This window comes from Pristiophorus japonicus, chromosome 19 (genome assembly GCF_044704955.1).
Source record: "Pristiophorus japonicus isolate sPriJap1 chromosome 19, sPriJap1.hap1, whole genome shotgun sequence".
In the NCBI taxonomy this organism is placed as follows: domain Eukaryota; kingdom Metazoa; phylum Chordata; class Chondrichthyes; family Pristiophoridae; genus Pristiophorus; species Pristiophorus japonicus.
The window spans coordinates 91,919,602-91,934,959 of NC_091995.1; the positions used below are offsets into that span (position 1 = coordinate 91,919,602).

General features: G+C 47.1%; 1 protein-coding gene and 1 non-coding gene across 11 annotated transcripts in view; both read right to left on the minus strand.

Annotated features, from left to right (window-relative positions):
* Positions 1-15,358, minus strand: part of LOC139230043 (synaptotagmin-1-like) — a 383,490-nt gene that overhangs the window by 88,881 nt on the left and 279,251 nt on the right. The gene's annotated exons all lie outside the window — the stretch shown is intronic.
* On the minus strand, positions 5,266-5,370 carry LOC139230738 (U6 spliceosomal RNA). Its single transcript, XR_011587969.1, has one exon. It is a non-coding gene; the product is annotated as a U6 spliceosomal RNA (small nuclear RNA).

The following is a 15,358-nucleotide window of genomic DNA, read 5'->3' on the forward strand; positions in this document are numbered from 1 at the left end:
GCAAAAGCTTCTCTAGATATGTGAAGATAAAAGATTAGTGAAGACTAATGTAGGTCCTTTGCAGTCAGAATTAGGTGAATTCATAATGGGGAACAAGGAAATGGCAGACCAATTGAACAAATACTTTGGTTCTGTCTTCACTAAGGAAGACACGAATAACCTCCCGAAAATACGAGGGGACCGACGGTCTAGCAGGAAGGAGGAACTAAGGGAAATCTTTATTCGTCAGAAATGGTGTTCGGGAAACTGATGGGATTGAATGCCGATAAATCCCCAGGGTCTGATAGTCTGCATCCCAGATACTTAAGAAAGTGGCCCGAGAAATAGTAGATGCATTGGTGGTCATTTTCAAAAATTCCATTTACTCTGGATCAGTACCTATGGATTGGAGGGTAGCTAATGTAATCCCATTTTTTTAAAAAGGAGGGAGAGAGAAAACAGGGAATTACAGACCAGTTAGCCTGACATCGGTGGTGGGGAAAATGTTGGAATCAATTATTAAAGATGTAATAGCAGCGCAGTTGGAAAGCAGTGACAGGATCGGTCCAAGTCAGCATGGATTTATGAAAGGAAAATCATGCTTGACAAATCTTCTAGAATTTTTTGAGGATGTAACTAGTAGAGTGGATAAGGGAGAACCAGTGGATGTGGTATATTTGGACTTTCAAAATGCTTTTGACAAGGTCCCACACAAGAGATTAGTGTGCAAAATTTAAGGCACATGGTATTGGGGGTAATGTATTGACGTGGATAAAGAACTGGTTGGCTGACAGGAAGCAAAGAGTGGGAATAAATGGGACCTTTTCAGAATGGCAGGCAGTGACTAGTGGGGTACCGCAAGGTTCAGTGCTGGGACCCAGCTGTTTACAATATACATTAATGATTTAGACGAAGAAATTGAATGTAATATCTCCAAGTTTGCAGAGGACACTAAGCTGGGTGGCAGTGTGAGCTGTGAGGAGGATGCTAAGAGGCTGCAGGGTGACTTGGACAGGTTAGGTGAGTGGGCAAATGCATGGCACATGCAGTATAATGTGGATAAATGTGAGGTTATCCACTTTGGTGGTAAAAACAGGAAGGCAGATTATTATCTGAATGGTGACAGATTAGTAAAAGGGGAGGTGCAACGAGACCTGGGTGTCATGGTACATCAGTCATTGAAGGTTGGCATGCAGGTACAGCAGGCAGTAAAGGAAGCAAATGGCATGCTGGCCTTCATAGCGAGAGGATTTGAGTATAGGAGCAGGGAGGTCTTACTGCAGTTGTACAGGGTCTTGGTGAGACCACACCTTAAATATTGTGTACAATTTTGGTCTCCTAATCTGAGGAAGGACATTCTTGCTATTGAGGGAGTGCAGTGAAGGTTCACCAGACTGATTCCCGGGATGGCAGGACTGATATATGAAGAAAGACTGGATTGGCTAGGCTTATATTCACTGGAATTTAAAAGAATGAGAGGGGATCTCATAGAAACATATAAAATTGTGACGGGATTGGACAAGTTAGATGCAGGAAGAATGTTCCCGATGTTGGGAAAGTTCAGAACCAGGGGTCACAGTCCAAGAATAAGGGGTAAGCCATTTACAACCGAGATGAGGATAAACATTTTCACTTAGAGAATTGTGAACCTGTGGAATTCTCTAGCACAGAAAGTTGTTGAGGGCAGTTCATTGGATATATTCAAGAGGGAGTTAGATGTGGCCCTTATGGCTAAAGGGATCAAGGGGTATGGAGAGAAAGCAGGAATGGGGTACTGAAGTTGCATGATCAGCCATGAGCATACTGAATGGCGGTACAGGCTCGAAAGGCCGAATGGCCTACTCCTGCACCTATTTTCTATGTTTCTATGAAACCTGATTTGTCTCTTCACACACTCCACCAAATCCCGCTCCCCCAGCAAATAATTTGAATAGAATATGAGGGCTAGCCGCCCCAAATTTCCTGAATCTGTGCTTGCCATGCATTTAGCCGTAAGTTAGATTTACCAACGTGATAATGATCAGCGGCAGGTTGGGGCCATAAAAGGAGCAGCGAGCGGCAGCCCTGGAACCAGCGTGACGACATGCCACTGCAGGGTACAGCGCGAGCCGGTCCAAGAGAGCGACGGCAGTGAAGAGGGCGACTGGATTGGATGTTACCATAACCCAGGTCGGTGATTGGAGCGTGGGCAGATACAGCAGGAGCGGCGAGGTCGGGGCGAAGAAGCAGCGAGAGAGACTGCGGAGCGACATGATCGGGGCCCAGGAGAGGCGAGAGTTCGGGGCCCAGAAGAGGCGAGGGCCCAGGGGCAGCACGGGCCGAGCACACACTGTGCGATATGTGTGCGCACTAGGTCCGTGCAGTAGAGTAGGTCTCCAGTCGTCCTGGTTAACCCTTGCCACTGGACCAAGACCTAGCTCTGTCAAGCCCGTGTGGTGGCTGGTGTGCAACGGCCACCCCACGTTAAAAAAATCCACCCACAGGCATCTTCCACCCTTCAGGATGTAGTTCGGGATCTGGAATATCAGGTCCTTCATTGAAACACCTGTGAACTCATCCCTTTTTGGCGTGGAAGCAAGTCATCCTCGCTTCGAGGGACCGCCTCAGAAGTAAGTTAGAATGAGAGAGAGATGAGGTGCAGCTAAGACTGGTGGAAATGAGCGGTTCCTGACATGGAAGACTACTGAGGCACTATCTCGAATAAGAGCAGGGAATTTATCCCTGGTATACTGGTCAATATTCATCCCTCAACCAACATCATTAATAATTTGCTCATTATCACATTGCTGTTTGTGGGAGCTTGCTGTGCGCAAAGTGGCTGCCGCGTTCCCCACATTACAACAGTGACCACACTCCAAAAGTACTTCATTGGCTGTAAAGTGCTTTGAGACATCCGGTGGTCGTGAAAGATGCTATACAAATCCAAGTCCTTTTTTTCTCCTGATTTTCATTGCCATTCAAGTCATGGAAAACGATTTAACACATTCACATGCACAAAGAACAGCCTCCTACGCAGATATGCAAATTAAGAGCCGCCCACTCAAGTGCCTGAAGAAGGAGCCTCACCCACCTCTTAAAGGAGACCTCTACTCAAAAATGCAGAGAGGAGAATTACAACCCGTGCATTATGGGATAAGCTGTCAGCTGTGGCTCAGTGGACAGCTCTCTCTCGCCTCTGAGTCAGAAGGTTGTGGGTTCGAGTCCCACTCCAGGAACTTGAGCACAAAAAATCTAGACTAACACACCCAGTGCAGTGCTGAGGGAGCGTTGCCCTGCCGGAGGTGCCGTCTTTCGGATGAGACGTTAAACCGTGGCCCCGTCTGCTCTCTCAAGTGGGCGTAAAAGATTGCATGGCACTATTTCGAAGAAGATCAGGGAGAGTTATCACCGGTGTCCTGGCCAACATTTAACCCTCAATCAACACAACAAAAAACAGATTATCTGGTCATTATCACATTGCTGTGTGTGGGAGCTTACTGTGCACAAATTGGCTGCCACGTTTCCTACATTACAACAGCGACTACACTCCAAAAGTACTTGATTCGCTTTAAAATGCTTTGAGACGTCCATTGGTCGTGAAAGGCGCTATCCAACATCACCTCCAGTGCGCCAGTGCAGCCTTCTGAGGAAAAGAGTGTTTGAAGACCAGTCCCTCAAATCTACCACCAAGCTCATGGTCTACAGGGCTGTCATAATACCCGCCCTTCTGTATGGATCAGAGGCATGGACGATGTATAGAAGGCACCTCAAATCGCTGGCGATATATCACCAACGATGTCTCCGCAAGATCCTGCAAATCCCCTGGGAGGACAGGTGCATCAACATCAGTGTCCTCGTCCAGACTAACATCCCCAGTATTGAAGCACTGACCACACTCGATCAGCTTCGCTGGGCAGGCCACATAGTTCGCACGCCAGACACGAGACTCCCTAAGCAAATGCTTTATGCGGAGCTCCTTCATGGTAAACGAGCCAAAGGTGGGCAGCAGAAATGTTACAAGGACACCCTCAAAGCCTCCCTGGTAAAGTGCGACATCACCACTGACACCTGGGAGTCCCTGGCCAAAGACTGCTCGAGGTGGAGAAAGTGCAAAGAGCATGAAGAGGCCAAGCCCAGGCAGCGGAAGGAGCGCGCGGCAAACCAGCCCCACCCACCCCTTCCCTCGACAAATGTCTGTCCCACCTGTGACAGGGTCTGTGGCTCTCGTATCGGACTGTTCAGCCACCAGAGAACTCACTTTGGGAGTGGAAGCAAGTCTTCCTCGATTCCGAGGCCCTGCCGATGATGACGATGATATAAATGCAAATCCTCCTTTTCTTTTTTTCTTTAATCACAACTTTCTCGGCAACCTTCTTGGGAGCTGCCTTTGCCTCCTCGGGAATTTCAGACCCAGGAATCACGAATTGCTGGTCGGTAACCAGAGGACACAGACTGAAGGTATTTGGCAAAGGAAGCAGAGGAGAAAGGAGGAAACAGCAAGTGGTTATGACCTGCAACGCGCTGCCTGAAAGGGCAGAGGAAGCAGCTTCAATCGGAACTTTCGCAAGGGAATTGAACAAATACTTGAAAAAGAATACGTGACAGGGCTTGGGGGGGCGGGGGGAGAGGGGGGGGGGGAGTGGGACTAATTGGATTGCTCTTTCTAAGAGGCAGCACAGGCATGGTGGGCCAAATGGCCCTCCCGCTGTGCTGTATGATTCTGCTCTGCAGCTGACTAAAGGTGTTACTTTCTTTCCTTTGTTTTTGTCGGAACCTCACCAGCGCAGGGTGTGAGCGGCACAGGCTGCTGATACACTTGCTGGCTTCTTTCCTCGATTTCGCTCGGCAATGTATTTGCTTCACGGGTTCTTCGCTCAAGGATTCATAGCAACACATTGCTATTAAGAACTAGTTGGTTTATTAGCAAAAGGTTTAACAATCACACTACACATTACCAGTTCATCCACCGGGCTCACAACCACCTGCCTCATCGTGGATCCCCCGAATCCAACTGGCTGGGGTTTTATTGAGTCTTTTGATCATCACGTGACTGGCTAAGCCACTCCCAACTCAACAGCTCTACAACTATTTTAAGTGGCACCTGTAAATCAAATAATCAAGTAATTCACGTGCCCCCTAGTTAAAGTGGGGGCACTAAAACCGTCAACTGGTTCAAATTAAAATTTGGTTGCCAGGGGTGATGCACTCCAGTCCCTCCGGCGCCCACCTCTCGTGAAGGCCGCGAGCGTACCGGTGGACACCGTGTGCTCCATCTCCAGGGACACCCTGGCTCGGATGTAATAAGTATCAAATATGGAACGCTTCACAAATTTGCGTGTCATCCTTGCGCAGAGGCCCATGCTGATCTTCTCTGTATCATTCCAATTTTAGTATTAACAGCTCTACAAATCTTCGGGCATACTCACAGGTGCATACATTACACGCTCTCTGCCAGCGCTGTTGCATCTGCATTTGGATGTTTGTCTTTGGAAAAAAAATCAACAAAGTTTGAACGTATTTTAAAATGAAAGTGTGGATCTTCACGCGGGAACTATAAATGTGGCGAGAAGCTTTACTGTGAGCGGGGCTGTGGGGAGGTGTTAGCCGGGACATTAGCACCAAAGGAAAACGCCTCTTAAAATCTCTGCCAGTGTGCCATAAACACAAACTGTGGGCAGAGTATGCAGAGATATTTACAACTTTATGATATTGGCCGTGCAAATACAGTTGGCTAAAAGGAGCAGGAGTCGGCCATTTGGCCCCTCGAGCCTGCGCCACCATTCAATAAGATCATGGCTGATCTGATCATGGATTCAGCTCCACTTCCCTGCCCGCTCCGCTTCGGACCAGTAATAAATCACCTACTCGTACTGCAGGCTCAATGGTCTGGTTAGCTGGCATCTAATAAACGATTTATATTTACATGACGACTTCACAACTGAAAATCATGTTACAGTACAACATTACAACAGTGACTGCACTCCAAAAGAGTTTCTTTGACTGTAAAGCGCTTTGAGTGGTCGTGAAAGGTGCTATATTATTCCAAGTTTTCCTTCCTTTTATATTGGCGACAGCAGCTAAATATAACTTTCCCCTCTGAAAGTTTTATCATTTGATTGCTATGGTAGCTGGTTACATAAGTATCGAATATTACAGCACAGAAGGAAGGTGTTCGGCCTATCGAGCCTGTGCCGGCTCTTTGAAAGAGCGATCCAATTAATCACACTCCCCCCTGCTCGTTCCCCACAGCCCTGACAATTTTTCCTTTTCATATATTTATCCAATTCCCTTTTGAAAGTTGCTACTGAATCCGCTTCCACCTCCCTTTCAGGCAGTGCATTCCCAATCATCACAACTCGCTGCGTAAAAATTATTTTGCTCCCTCATCAAATTCCTTCCCTTCCCTCCCCCTCATTCCTCAAGGTGTGGACTCCTTGTTCAGATATAGTTGGAAAAGAACCAGTTAATTTCCAGTACCTCGTCCAATAGTCATGTGTGAGCTCAGAAAGTCAGGCTTTTTATTTATGGGCAGCTCGTGACTAAACTCACATAGACACACATACATACGTGCACAAACATAGACACACATGTAAACAAAAACACACACACGCAAACACAAACACATGCACACACACACACGTAACCACAAACACATACACACGTGCGCAAACATACACATACATGTAAACACAAACACATACACACTCACGCAAACACACACACGTAAACACACACACGCTCGCGCAAACATACACACATGTAAACACAAACACATACACGCTCGCGCAAACACACACACATGTAAACACACACACACGCTCGCGCAAACATACACACACATGTAAACACGCACACACGCTCGCGCAAACATACACACATGTAAACACAAACACATACACGTACGTGCAAACACACACACACCGTAAACACAAACAATTACACGTAAACACAAACAATGTAAACACACATACATGTAAACACAAACACATGCACGCAAACACACACACATACATACACAAACACACAAACCCCCGCCCACTGGCAAACAATCACATGGTCCTTCTCTCTATGTTTCCCTCTCTCTAACTCAGGGGCACAAAGATTGATTGTAATTTCTCTAAACACCAATCTCCGCCCCCTCCCCAACCAGTGGAGACCAGCTCACTCCGCACAGACTGGAGATTGAGCTGGAATCTTGCACTCAGCTACTCACTGTGTGACCCTGTTGAGTCAGTGGGGTCATGAGTTATATTATGCTACGCCATTGCCACAATTCTGCAGCTTATCCCTTTATCAGGAGCAGTTCATGTACTTCTCAGGTCGTGCATTCTCTGCCGTGAGAGACCTGCCAGAACCACAGTTTAGATACAAGTCTCTGACAGTCTCTGGAACCCGTCACATAATCACCATTACCATCTTGTACCACAGCTGGCTCCATAGCCTTTACGTCATTGCTGTGTGGAAAACAAATGTATCTCCTTGTCTATAATCGTGTCAGGGCAGCTGTTGGCGAGACTGATCCCTTTAATTCGTATGTAATCTAAGCCTGGAGACAACGGAGGTCAGTTGCAGTCTCCTCATAACACAGATAACACATCAGAAAATGTCAGGCCTCTTTGAATTAAATCCTGCAATCCTCAGACTAGTGTATTTCCATCAACCCATGACCAGTGTGTTAAATATTACATGGGTAAGATTTCATTCACAAAGTCACTTTAACCTTCTCAATGCCAAATCAGAATCCCTATAAACAGAAGGTACACACAACATTTTGTATTTATTGACTATTCCAACATACTCCTGGCCGGCCTCCCACATTCTACCCTATGTAAACTAGAGGTGATCCAAAATTCGGCTGCCCTGTGTCCTAACTCGCACCAAGTCCCGCTCACCCATCACCCACTGTGCTCGCTGCCCCGTGTCCTAACTCGCACCAAGTCCCGCTCACACATCACCCCCTGTGCTCGCTGCCCCGTGTCCTAACTCGCACCGAGTCCCGCTCACACATCACCCCCTGTGCTCGCTGCCCCGTGTCCTAACTCGCACCAAGTCCCGCTCACACATCACCCCCTGTGCTCGCTGCCCCGTGTCCTAACTCGCACCAAGTCCCGCTCACACATCACCCCCTGTGCTCGCTGCCCTGTGTCCTAACTCGCACCAAGTCTCGCTCACCCATCACCCTCTGTGCTCGCTGACCTACATTGGCATCCGGTTAAGCAACGCCTCTATTTCAAAATTCTCATCCTTATTTTCAAATCCCTCCATGGCCCTCGCCCCTCCCTATCTCTGTAATCTCCTCCAGCCCCACAACCCCCCCCCCCCCCCCCGAGATGTCTGCGCTCCTCTAATTCTGCCCTCTTGAGCATCCCTGATTGTAACCGCTCCACCATCGGTGGCCGTGCCTTCTGTTGCCTGGGCCCTAAGCTCTGGAACTCCCTGCCTAAACCTCTCTACCTCTCTCTCCTCCTTTAAGACACTCCTTAAAACCTACCTCTTTGATCAGGCTTTTGCTCACCTGCACTAATTTCTACTTATGCAGCTCGGTGTCAAATTTTTAACGCATAATACTCGTGTGAAGCGCCTTGGGATGTTTCACTATGCTAAAGACGCTATATAAATACATGTTGTTGTTATACAGAGCCTTTAACATAGTAAAACGTCCCAAGCTGCTTCACAGGGGTGTAATCAGTCAAAGTTTGACGCCGAGCCGCACAACGAGATATTAGGGCAGGCGATCAAAGGCTTGGTCAAATGGTTGATTTTAAGGAGCGTCTTAAAGGAGGAGAGAGAAGCGGAGAGGTTTAGGGAGGGAGTTCCAGAGCTTGGGGCCCAGGCAACAGAAGGCACGGCCACCGATGGTGGAGCGATGAAAATCAGGGCATGAGCAAGAGGCCAGAATTGGAAGGGCGCAGAGATCTCGGGGGGCTGTCGGAGGTTACAGAGTTAGGGAGGGGTGAGACCACGGAGGGATTTGAAAACAATGAGAATTTTAAATCGAGGCGTTGTTGGACCGGGAACAAATGTAGGTCAGCGAGCACAGGGCTCCGGTCTGGGTCTCCCTGCTGTTCATAAGATTCACAAGTGAACCTCCCTCAGCGTTGCTCACCGTGAGAGTCGACAGTGCTTCATAATGACAAGACCATTGGTATTTTATGAAAATGATACTTGAGATGCTCAAGTGTGAAACATACTTTGCCTGCATCACACTTCTGAGGTCCCATGGGCTTGCGAGATGCGAGACTTTTATTAGATTGATCGACAGATAAAGGAAGGTACATTCAATGTTATGAGATTTACTGATAACATCAAGCTATGTGGCCGAATGATGACTATGAGATGGATCGATGATATTGAAATGGATATGTCACCAATTAAGTGGATGGGCTCAGGAATGGCCGATGGTATTTTTATTTAGATATAGATGTATGCTTTTCTCACGTTGGAATGTGAAGCATGTGTATTTTGAAGGGAGCATGGCTCAATAAGAATGATGGCTGCATTTCAACGGGAGAAGGCTTTGCATTTTTCCCTGTTGAAGGGAGCTTCGAAGGGAAAGAACAGCCGTGGTGTCCGTCATCCGAAATGAACACGCACCTTTCTGATCAGTTAAGGCAACGCCACGAATTCAAAATTCTCATCCTTGTTTTCAAATCCCTCCATGGCCCTCGCCCCTCCCTATCTCTGTAATCTCCTCAGCCCCACAACCCCCCCGAGATGTCTGCGCTGCTCTAATTTTGCCCCTCTTGAGCATCCCTGATTATAATCGCTCCACCATCGGTGGCCGTGTCTTCTGTTGCATAGGCCCCAAGCTCTGGAACTCCCTCCCTAAACCCCTCCGCCTCTCTACCCCTCTTTCCTCCTTCAAGACGCTCCTTAAAACCAAGCTTTTGGCCACCTGCGCTAATTTCTACTTATGTGGCTCGATGTCAAATTTATTTGTTTTGTCTTTTAACACTCCTGTGAAGCGCCTTGGGATGTTTTACTATGTTAAAGGCGCTATATAAATACAAGTTGTTGTTGTTGTTGGTGGGTTATGCTAAAATTGTTCCCATTCTAGCTGAGCAAAATGCTGGAAATCTGAATTAAAACAGAAAACGGTGCATCTGTGGAGAAGAGACAAACGTATCAGGCCTGCACCCTTTGATTCTATTTGAAGACATTTAGGGCGTCGTTACTCTTAGGGACTAGAGCAATTCTTCCTCCTCTGCCCCCCTCCACCTCCGCTCGTTGTGTGACCTACTGGCCACCCTACTTTGACAAGGCACTGGTACATTGCAGATGATTCGGACAGGAGTGACGGGGAATGTTTCCAGGACCACGGGCTTCAAATTACGAATTCAGGACTCGCACAAAAGAGAAAACGGAATTCCTTTTCATTAGAAAAAATGAGACGGAGAGGAGATGTTTCCGAATAATGAAAGAGGAATGGATACATTGATGCAAGTACAGTAATGTTATTTAACTTGGAGTGTGAACACAGAACTAAAGGACGTGAGTATTAAATTAAAAAGCCTCAGGCAAAACCAGAGATTTCAGGGGATTGCTTGCCTTCATGCAGTCGTGGTTATGAGAAACTCGACTCTTAAGTTAGAGCAATGACTGCTGTGCTGATTAACACCTTTACAAAGAGCCGGATGATTATCTGGTTGGGAGAGAGATCGCGGGTGATAAGGAAAGTACAAATAGATAATCAAATGCTACGTGGAACAGATGGTTCCTGTGCTGCTTGAAACCATAGAAATGTCACGCCAAGGAAAGCAACGAGTTACAGATGAATAATGTAAGCTGTAATACGAGATAGACATTCTGGAGTTCTGCTTAACTTACTTTTCGGGATCCCGGGAGCAACTTTGCCTTGCGTTATATGCGCACGTGGCCCTACATTTAGAGGTAATGCTGTCAAATTGTGACAAAGCAGAGGCAACACGAGAAGGTGCCCATGGTGAAACCTGCCACTGTACTGCATTCCATCTGGCAGGCCAGCTTTTAACTGGTAAGATTAACACAACAAACACAAGTACGTTAAAGTAACAGGCAGTTCAAAGGTTCAAAATTTGCAGCCAAGGACATCATATTAAAATAGGCACGCAGCCGTAGGTTGGGAGCTGAGGGGGTTGTTCGTACGCATGTTATGATTGGCAGGCAAACCCAGTCACCACTGGCAGCATAGTGTTTCTTAGCTCATTTCACAATCTGGCAGTCTCACATGAAAGCGGCCCTGATAACTGCAGCAGTTAACTCTAGCCATAGAAAGAAACATAGAAACATAGAAAATAGGTGCAGGAGTAGGCCATTTGGCCCTTCGAGCCTGCACCGCCATTCAATGAGTTCATGGCTGATCAAGCAACTTCAGTACCCCATTCCTGCTTTCTCGCCATACCCCTTGATCCCCCCTAGTAGTAAGGACTACATCTAACTCCTTTTTTAATATATTTAGTGAATTGGCCTCAACAACTTTCTGTGGTAGAGAATTCCACAGGTTCACCACTCTCTGGGTGAAGAGGTTTCTCCTTATCTCGGTCCTAAATGGCTTACCCCTTATCCTTAGACTATGACCCCTGGTTCTGGACTTCACCAACATTATTCCTGCATCTAACCTGTCCAATCCCGTGAGAATTTTAAACGTTTCTATGAGATCCCCTCTCATTCTTCTGAACTCCAGTGAATACAAGGCCAGTTGATCCAGTCTTTCTTGATATGTCAGTCCCGCCATCCCGGGAATCAGTCTGGTGAACCTTCGCTGCACTCTCTCAATAGCAAGAATGTCCTTCCTTAAGTTAGGAGACCAAAACTGTACACAATACTCCAGGTCTGGCCTCACCAAGGCCCTGTACAACTGTAGTAACACCTCCCTGCCCCTGTACTCAAATTCCCTTGCTATGAAGGCCAACATGCCATTTGCTTTCTTAACCGCCTGCTGTACCTGCATGCCAACCTTCAATGACTGATGTACCATGACACCCAGGTCTCGTTGCACCTCCCCTTTTCCTAATCTGTTACCATTCAGATAATAGTCTGTCTCTCTGTTTTTACCACCAAAGTGGATATCCTCACATTTATCCACATTATACTTCATCTGCCATGCATTTGCCCACTCACCTAACCTATCCAAGTCACTCTGCAGCCTCATAGCATCCTCCTCAACTTAGTGTCATCCGCAAATTTGGAGATACTACATTTAATCCCCTCGTCTAAATCATTAATGTACAATGTAAACAGCTGGGGCCCCAGCACAGAACCTTGCGGTACCCCATTTGTCACTGCCTGCCATTCTGAAAAGTACCCATTTACTCCTACTCTTTGCTTCCTGTCTGCCAACCAGTTCTCAATCCAAGTCAGCACACTACCCCCAATCCCATGTGCTTTAACTTTGCACATTAATCTCTTGTGTGGGATCTTGTCGAAAGCCTTCTGAAAGTCCAAATACACCACATCAACTGGTTCTCCCTTATCCACTCTACTGGAAACATCCTCAAAAAATTCCAGAAGATTTGTCAAGCATGATTTCCCTTTCACAAATCCATGCCGACTTGGACCTATCATGTCACCTCTTTCCACATGCGCTGCTACGACATCCTTAATAATTGATTCCATCATTTTACCCACTACCGATGTCAGGCTGACCGGTCTATAATTCCCTGTTTCTCTCTCCCTCCTTTTTTAAAAAGTGGAGTGACATTGGCTACCCTCCACTCCAGAGGAACTGATCCAGAGTCTATGGAATGTTAGAAAATGACTATCAATGTATCCGCTATTTCCAAGGCCACCTCCTTAAGTACTCTGGAATGCAGACCATCAGGCCCTGGGGATTTATCGGCCTTCAATCCCATCAATTTCCCCAACTAATAAGGATTTCCCTCAGTTCCTCCTTCTTACTAGACCCTATGGGAGGCCGTGGTCCAAGTTATAATGTCATTCAGCGCGCCAGTCCTCAACAAGCAATCCACACACCAACTGGCGTTTATATAGCGCCTTTAACCTAGTATGTGCTCGCTGACCTACATTGGCTCCCGCTTAAGAACTTCTCAATTTCAAAATACTCATCCTTATTTTCAAATCCCTCCATGACCTCGCACCTCCCTACCTCTGTAATCTCCTCCAGCCCCACAACCCCCTGAGATGTCTGTGCTCCTCTAATTCTGCCCTCCTGAGCATCCCTGATTATAATCGCTCATCGGTGGCCGTGCCTTCTGTTGCCAGGGTCCTAGCCTCTAGAACTCCCTCCCTAAACCTCTCCGCCTCTCTACCTCTCTTTCATACTCCAAGACGCTCCTTAAAACCTACCTCTTTGACCCCCTGCCCTAATTTCTACTAATGTGGCTCGATGTCAAGTTTTTAATCGCATAATACTCCTGTGGAATGCCTTGGGATGTTTCACTATGTTAAAGGCACTTTATAAATATAAATATAAGTTGTTGTTATTATAGTAAAAATGTCCCAAGGTGCTTTACAAAAGCATTATCAAACAAACTTTGACAGAGTCACATGAGGAGATATTAGAACAGGTGACCTAAAGCTTGGTCAAAGAGGTAGGTTTTAAGGAGCGTCGTGAGGCGAGGGAATGTGGCGGAGAGGTTTAGGGGGAGAATTTTCTGGTGATTAGGGCCGAGACAGTTGAAGGCACAGCCGTCAATGGTGGAGCGATTAAAATTGGGAATGTGCAATATGCCAAATTTAGAGGAGCTCAGAGATCTTGAATGGTTGTGGGGCTAAAGGAGCTTACAGAAATAGGGAGGGTCGAGGCCATGGATGGATTTGAACACAAGGATGAGAATTTTAAAATTGAGGTGTTGCCGGGCCGGGAGCCAATGTAGGTCAGCGAGCACAGGGGGTGATGGGTGAACTGGACTCGGTGCGAGTTCGGACACGGGGCAGTCGAGTTTTTGGATGGGCTCAAGTTTACGCGGGGTGGAACCAAAGCCCGCGATAGTCTGCGCCTTCGGGAATGTATGAGGGAAAACTCATACATTCAATTCCTTGAAACAGGCTGGGAATATGAGTCTACGGGGTGCAGTTTGACAAATAGTCCTCTCACTCATGATTGGCAAAAAACTAGCTCCTTTCTGTCTCTGATTGAAGAACAACACCTCTATTCTTTTCCTTCCCTAAAATCGCACAGCTTCCAATGGTCTGCTATTGTTTTCTTTGCAATACTGCTATCTAAGTGCATTGGGCTGATACAGTGGTCACATTTATCTGACATTCAAAGTTTCAGCAATGCCCTGTCTCTGTTTCCGACAGATGCTGACTTTCTTCCACTGATTTCTGGCACTTGCTGAAGCTTATCTGACAGCGATTTTCTCCTCTTCGGTACATTTGCTCTTGGCAGGTGCGCTTAATAACAGGTTTTGATTCCGCCCACATTCCGTGGGTTGGCAGCTTGGATATCACCATGGCGACAGGGTTGTGAGAGGGTGGGCTGCAGAACAACGGGACCAAACTGACCTTTGAGCCCACCCTCAGCACTGACTCCGATCCGCGCTAATGCTTAATGTGCAAGGATTCCATTATCAAGAGTGGCTGCCTTGATTTGGGCCCGCAGCGATTCGGAAATCGGGACCTTTCCTGCTAATGGAGAAATATATTTTTTTTATTATGGAGGCAGATTTCGTCTGCAATCTCACATGAGTCAGCTGTAATAAGCGTCTGAAATGGGAAAATGATTTGCCATTCTCTTCAATCTGCATGTGACCTTTTCATTTTTTGATGGAAAGGTTTTTCTTTGCCATGAATGTTTGCGCTCGCAAAGGTGAGGGAAGCTGATGGTGGAAAATGGAGCAAATCCACCCGTGGCACACAATGTCAGCGTCAAGCACCCTGAGATTAGAGTGGAGTGTACTTTCTACTTCATCAATCACTCCGAGCTCAGTTGGGCGATAGTTCTTGACTAATCCCTGAGATGGTACCACTACCCCTTCTCTAGGTTTATTTTTAATCGTTCATGGGGATGTGGGTGTCGCTGCCAAGGCTGGCATTTATTGCCCATCCCTAACTGCCCTTGAGAAGGTGGTGGTGAGTCGCCTTCTTGAACCGCTGCAGATGGTGTGGTGAAGGTGCTGTTAGGGAGGGAGTTCCAGGATTGTGACCCAGCGACGATGAAGGAACGGTCGATATATTTCCAAGTCAGGATGGTGTGAGACCCAGAGGGGAACGTGGAGGTGGTGGTGTTCCCATGCGCCTGCTGCCCTTGTCTTTCTAGGTAGTGGAGGTCGCAGGTTTGGGAGGTGCTGCCGAAGAAGCCTTGGCGAGTTGCTGCAGTGAGATGTTTCCTGAGCTGGTTTCAAGACCACTTCTGTTATTCTCTCTTTCCTAATCCACCTGCGCTGTTTCACTCAATTGCTATTTCCTTATCTACACTGTCTTTTTTTGCTGCTGTTTTCAACCTTGATGTTGTCCTTCA